Source organism: Taudactylus pleione, unplaced genomic scaffold, assembly GCF_031769625.1.
Source record: "Taudactylus pleione unplaced genomic scaffold, aTauple2 ptg001827l, whole genome shotgun sequence".
Taxonomy (NCBI): Eukaryota; Metazoa; Chordata; class Amphibia; order Anura; family Myobatrachidae; genus Taudactylus; species Taudactylus pleione.
This window is the reverse complement of record NW_028286224.1, coordinates 1,151,323-1,157,006: the sequence shown is the minus strand read 5'-3', so window position 1 is coordinate 1,157,006 and position 5,684 is coordinate 1,151,323. Positions and strand designations below refer to the sequence as shown.

Sequence of the window (5,684 nt, the reverse complement as noted above, 5' to 3'; positions counted from 1 at the left end):
TTCACAAATTCAGATGCATCTAAAGAATATACTATAAAAAGTTTTCTCAACTGTAATTCCATGTCGGTTATTTATTTATTGGAATGTACTTGTGGACTTAAATATATTGGAAAAACCAAGCGAACGCTCAAGTTAAGAATACAGGAGCACATTCGGAACATTAAAAATAAGATAGAGGGACATGCTGTATCTAAGCATTTTTCGACAGTACATAACTCTAATCTGGATGATATCTCATATAAAGCAATTGAGCATGTAACCTTAGGCGAAAGAGGAGGAGACCTGGGCAACTTATTATCAAGAAGGGAAATGTTCTGGATATTCGAACTTGATACACTATCACCAAAAGGTTTTAATGACTATTACGAAATAGCTCCTTTTCTGTGAGGTGTTCAACTCCTCTCTACTAATACACCATCTATTATGTAGATGGGCCTGACAAGTACCCCAAAGAATTATCTCTGTTGGGGGAAGATTAGGTTTAGTAGAAAATCTGGCATGATTTGTGTTGAATGAACCTATTTGCTGCCATACCATCATGTGTGAGCCCAATCTCGTCTGATCTTGGAAGCAAAGCATGATGGGCCAGATCAGTACCAAGGAGGGCTACCCCTTGGGAATATCTGGTGCTGCAAATTCATCCTGGTAATGGAAATGAAACCAAGTTATTGCCTAAGAAGGGAATCATAACACATACATAGAAAGTATCTACGAACATACCCTGAAGAGGAGGCGTAAGAAGATATACCAAGGTTTACGACTATACCCCCAGATTAAGACTGAGAAACCATATGGTGGGGCCTGATTACTACCAGAAATGGGGACATCCTGGGAATCCCAGGTGTTGTAAATATGAAAACTTCCGGAACATGGTCCAAAATATAAAGAAGAAACAACAAAGAAACCCCAATGATGCTCCCAAATGATGACTATCCCTAAAAAACTTAAGAACTTCCGAAACCCAGCAATCTATCTTAGAAAAATGTGGAACTAAAAGAATCCTCTACATTCCAGAAACAAAAAGGAAAGAGCGGAAAACCGTCATTTGAAAACTTCTATAGAGACTGAATTTTTATATTATTAATCTGTATATTAGTTACAATATGAGTCCAGCTATACACAATTCATAAACATTAGTCCAGTTATACACAATTCATAAACATTCCTAATATATGCATCTATGCAATTTTATATTTATATTTTTCATTATATATTTTTTAACAATATATGCTTGGTCTAAAAACTACTATATATGGAAACTTACATAACATTAATAAGGGAATGATTTTAATACAACACCCACGTTAGGACCATATTCTAATACTGTCCTTTTATTTTTGGAGTTTAGATTAATTTGAAGAAATTACGAATGTAAGCCCGTTTTAAAGTGTGGGCAAGTAATCCACACGATGTATTGGAGAAGGGCGGAAGTATCGCCTCATACAGCAGAAGGGCGGAAGAACATTAATATAGGAGTATGCGGAGGAAGGGCGGAAGTGACGCCCTACAACGCGATCAGCTGAAAACACGTGCCCAGAAAATGAAGTTGACGCACAACGTTAGGAAACACGGGGGACACGTGACAGAGTCGCCGCGCGCCTTGGACTCACATGGAGAGGACGTGCCGGATATGATGTACCTCAGTGAGGGCGGAAGTAACGCCGAGAAGGGCGGAAGTAGCCCTATTGACGACTTTAGGAAAAACTTGAAAATATGCGCAAACACAGTTTTTAAACACTAATCACTGGTACAAACTAGATAGAACAGAAGAAGCACTAAAAAACTATAGCTGTACTGATAAATGGTCCTTCACAGGTGCGCTCCTGTATACAGGAAGTGATGCGGATACCTGACCTTGGTTGAACCCTTAAAGGGGTATAAATATCTGACCACTACACCTATACACTATCCCCTTGATGAAGTCATAGTACGAAACGCGTTGGGGGTGACTGCTACCTGTCTCATGAACTTCTGAGAGAATTAACTTTTCTACGCACTCAGATAAGCTGCTATTGTTTACCACCTATTTTCTCTTTTAAACTATTTTTGCTGCCTTTTTTTACTTCTATGTTGGTTCATTTAAATTTTAATCATTGTCTTTAAATTAAATTTTCTTGATTTTTATCTTATTTGCATTGGCACTTTCATCCTAAGTGATCTCAGTTTATAGGGCTGTATTTGTCACAGAACTTCAACTGTTTACATAACTAATTATTTATTTATTTATTGATAACGCACAGGCACTTTTTTACTATCTTTGTTTTTCTGACTAATTATTTATTGTACGTCATGAACTTACGTTGATTGCACTAGACACTTTATATCCAGGTTTTGTTGTTGTTTTTATTATTCATAGATTAATATCTATTTTACTGAGCATACTTGTCGCTGAAGGGTCAATTCTAATTCTGTTTATATATATATATATATATATTAGGGGTGAGCGGGTTCGGATTTCTGAAATCCGAACCCCCCCGAGCCCCCCCGATCCGAGTCCGATCCGAGTCAGGCTCGACTTTTCCCGCCTGACTCGGATCTGAAATCGAGGCAAAACGTCATCATTCCGCCTTCCGAGTCTCGCGGGTTTTGGATCCTATATAAGGTACCCGCGTCGGCGCCATTTTCTCACTCGGCTGTGGACAGTGAAGAGGGAGGGTGGGAGTTAGGGCTGTGTAGTGTAGTGTAGTGTAGTGCTGCTGTTGTCCACTACTTCAAAGTCCATAGGGGCTGGCTGTGTTGTGCTGTGCTGCTGTTGTTAATAGGGGCTGTGTCCACTACTTCAAAGTCCATAGGGGCTGGCTGGACTGTGTTGTGCAGTCAGTTCTCCATAGGGGCTGTGTCCACTCCAAAGTCCTGTGCAGTGTCCCAGTCCTAAAGGGGTGCTGTAGTGTTGTCCAGGGGGTGCTCTGTCCATCAGGGGTGCTCCCCCCAAGTGCTAAAAAAATAATATGTTTTCTGTGTTTGTGAATTGTGTGCGCAGTAGCCGCACGTGCATCAACAAAGTAGTGCCAAGCGTGCGCCTGTGTCATAAGTAAAGGGCCGGCTGGCTTGACCATTAAGGGTGCTGTAACCCCTGAAAGTACACTCCAGTCCAAACCAAAAATAAAAATATTTTCTGTGTTTGTGAATTGTGTGCGCAGTAGCCGCACGTGCATCAACAAAGTAGTGCCAAGCGTGCGCCTGTGTCATAAGTAAAGGGCCGGCTGGCTTGACCGTTAAAGGGTGCTGTAACCCCCGAAAGTACACTCCAGTCCAAACCAAAAAAAAAAATTATTTTCTGTGTTTGTGAATTGTGTGCGCAGTAGCCGCACGTGCATCAACAAAGTAGTGCCAAGCGTGCGCCTGTGTCATAAGTAAAGGGCCGGCTGGCTTGACCGTTAAGGGTGCTGTAACCCCCGAAAGTACACTCCAGTCCAAACCAAAAAAAAAATTATTTTCTGTGTTTGTGAATTGTGTGCGCAGTAGCCGCACGTGCATCAACAAAGTAGTGCCAAGCGTGCGCCTGTGTCATAAGTAAAGGGCCGGCTGGCTTGACCGTTAAAGGGTGCTGTAACCCCCAAAGTACACTCCAGTCCAAACTAAAAAAAAAATTATTTTCTGTGTTTGTGAATTGTGTGCGCAGTAGCCGCACGTGCATCAACAAAGTAGTGCCAAGCGTGCGCCTGTGTCATAAGTAAAGGGCCAGCTGGCTTGACCGTTAAGGGTGCTGTAACCCCCGAAAGTACACTCCAGTCCAAACCAAAAAAAAAATTATTTTCTGTGTTTGTGAATTGTGTGCGCAGTAGCCGCACGTGCATCAACAAAGTAGTGCCAAGCGTGCGCCTGTGTCATAAGTAAAGGGCCGGCTGGCTTGACCGTTAAAGGGTGCTGTAACCCCCGAAAGTACACTCCAGTCCAAACCCCCAAAAAAAATATTTTCTGTGTTTGTGAATTGTGTGTGCAGTAGCCGCACGTGCATCAACAAAGTAGTGCCAAGCGTGCGCCTGTGTCATAAGTAAAGGGCCGGCTGGCTTGACCGTTAAGGGTGTTGTAAACCCCGAAAGTACACTCCAGTCCAAACCAAAAAAAAAAATATTTTCTGTGTTTGTGAATTGTGTGCGCAGTAGCCGCACATGCATCAACAAAGTAGTGCCAAGCGTGCGCCTGTGTCATAAGTAAAGGGCCGGCTGGCTTGACCGTTAAAGGGTGCTGTAACCCCCAAAGTACACTCCAGTCCAAACCAAAAAAAAAATTATTTTCTGTGTTTGTGAATTGTGTGCGCAGTAGCCGCACGTGCATCAACAAAGTAGTGCCAAGCGTGCGCCTGTGTCATAAGTAAAGGGCCGGCTGGCTTGACCGTTAAGGGTGCTGTAACCCCCGAAAGTACACTCCAGTCCAAACCAAAAAAAAAATTATTTTCTGTGTTTGTGAATTGTGTGCGCAGTAGCAGCACGTGCATCAACAAAGTAGTGCCAAGCGTGCGCCTGTGTCATAAGTAAAGGGCCGGCTGGCTTGACCGTTAAGGGTGCTGTAACCCCCGAATGTACACTCCAGTCCAAACCAAAAAAAAAATTATTTTCTGTGTTTGTGAATTGAGTGCGCAGTAGCCGCACGTCCATCAACAAAGTAGTGCCAAGCGTGCGCCTGTGTCATAAGTAAAGGGCCGGCTGGCTTGACCGTTAAGGGTGCTGTAACCCCCGAAAGTACACTCCAGTCCAAACCAAAAAAAAAATTATTTTCTGTGTTTGTGAATTGTGTGCGCAGTAGCCGCACGTGCATCAACAAAGTAGTGCCAAGCGTGCGCCTGTGTCATAAGTAAAGGGCCGGCTGGCTTGACCGTTAAAGGGTGCTGTAACCCCCAAAGTACACTCCAGTCCAAACCAAAAAAAAATTTATTTTCTGTGTTTGTGAATTGTGTGCGCAGTATCCGCACGTGCATCAACAAAGTAGTGCCAAGCGTGCGCCTGTGTCATAAGTAAAGGGCCAGCTGGCTTGACCGTTAAGGGTGCTGTAACCCCCAAAAGTACACTCCAGTCCAAACCAAAAAAAAAATTATTTTCTGTGTTTGTGAATTGTGTGCGCAGTAGCCGCACGTGCATCAACAAAGTAGTGCCAAGCGTGCGCCTGTGTCATAAGTAAAGGGCCGGCTGGCTTGACCGTTAAAGGGTGCTGTAACCCCCGAAAGTACACTCCAGTCCAAACCCCCCAAAAAAATATTTTCTGTGTTTGTGAATTGTGTGTGCAGTAGCCGCACGTGCATCAACAAAGTAGTGCCAAGCGTGCGCCTGTGTCATAAGTAAAGGGCCGGCTGGCTTGACCGTTAAGGGTGCTGTAAACCCCGAAAGTACACTCCAGTCCAAACCAAAAAAAAAAATATTTTCTGTGTTTGTGAATTGTGTGCGCAGTAGCCGCACGTGCATCAACAAAGTAGTGCCAAGCGTGCACCTGTGTCATAAGTAAAGGGCCGGCTGGCTTGACCGTTAAGGGTGCTGTAACCCCCGAAAGTACACTCCAGTGAAACCAAAAAAAAAATTATTTTCTGTGTTTGTGAATTGTGTGCGCAGTAGCCGCACATGCATCAACAAAGTAGTGCCAAGCGTGCGCCTGTGTCATAAGTAAAGGGCCGGCTGGCTTGACCGTTAAAGGGTGCTGTAACCCCCAAAGTACACTCCAGTCCAAACCAAAAAAAAAATTATTTTCTGTGT

The 5,684-nt window shown here is 43.6% G+C and overlaps 1 pseudogene; it reads left to right on the top strand.

Moving 5' to 3' along the window:
• Nucleotides 1-520: 520 nt before the first annotated feature.
• On the top strand, nt 521-638 carry LOC148436319 (5S ribosomal RNA; annotated as a pseudogene).
• The last annotated feature ends 5,046 nt before the right edge of the window (nt 639-5,684 follow it).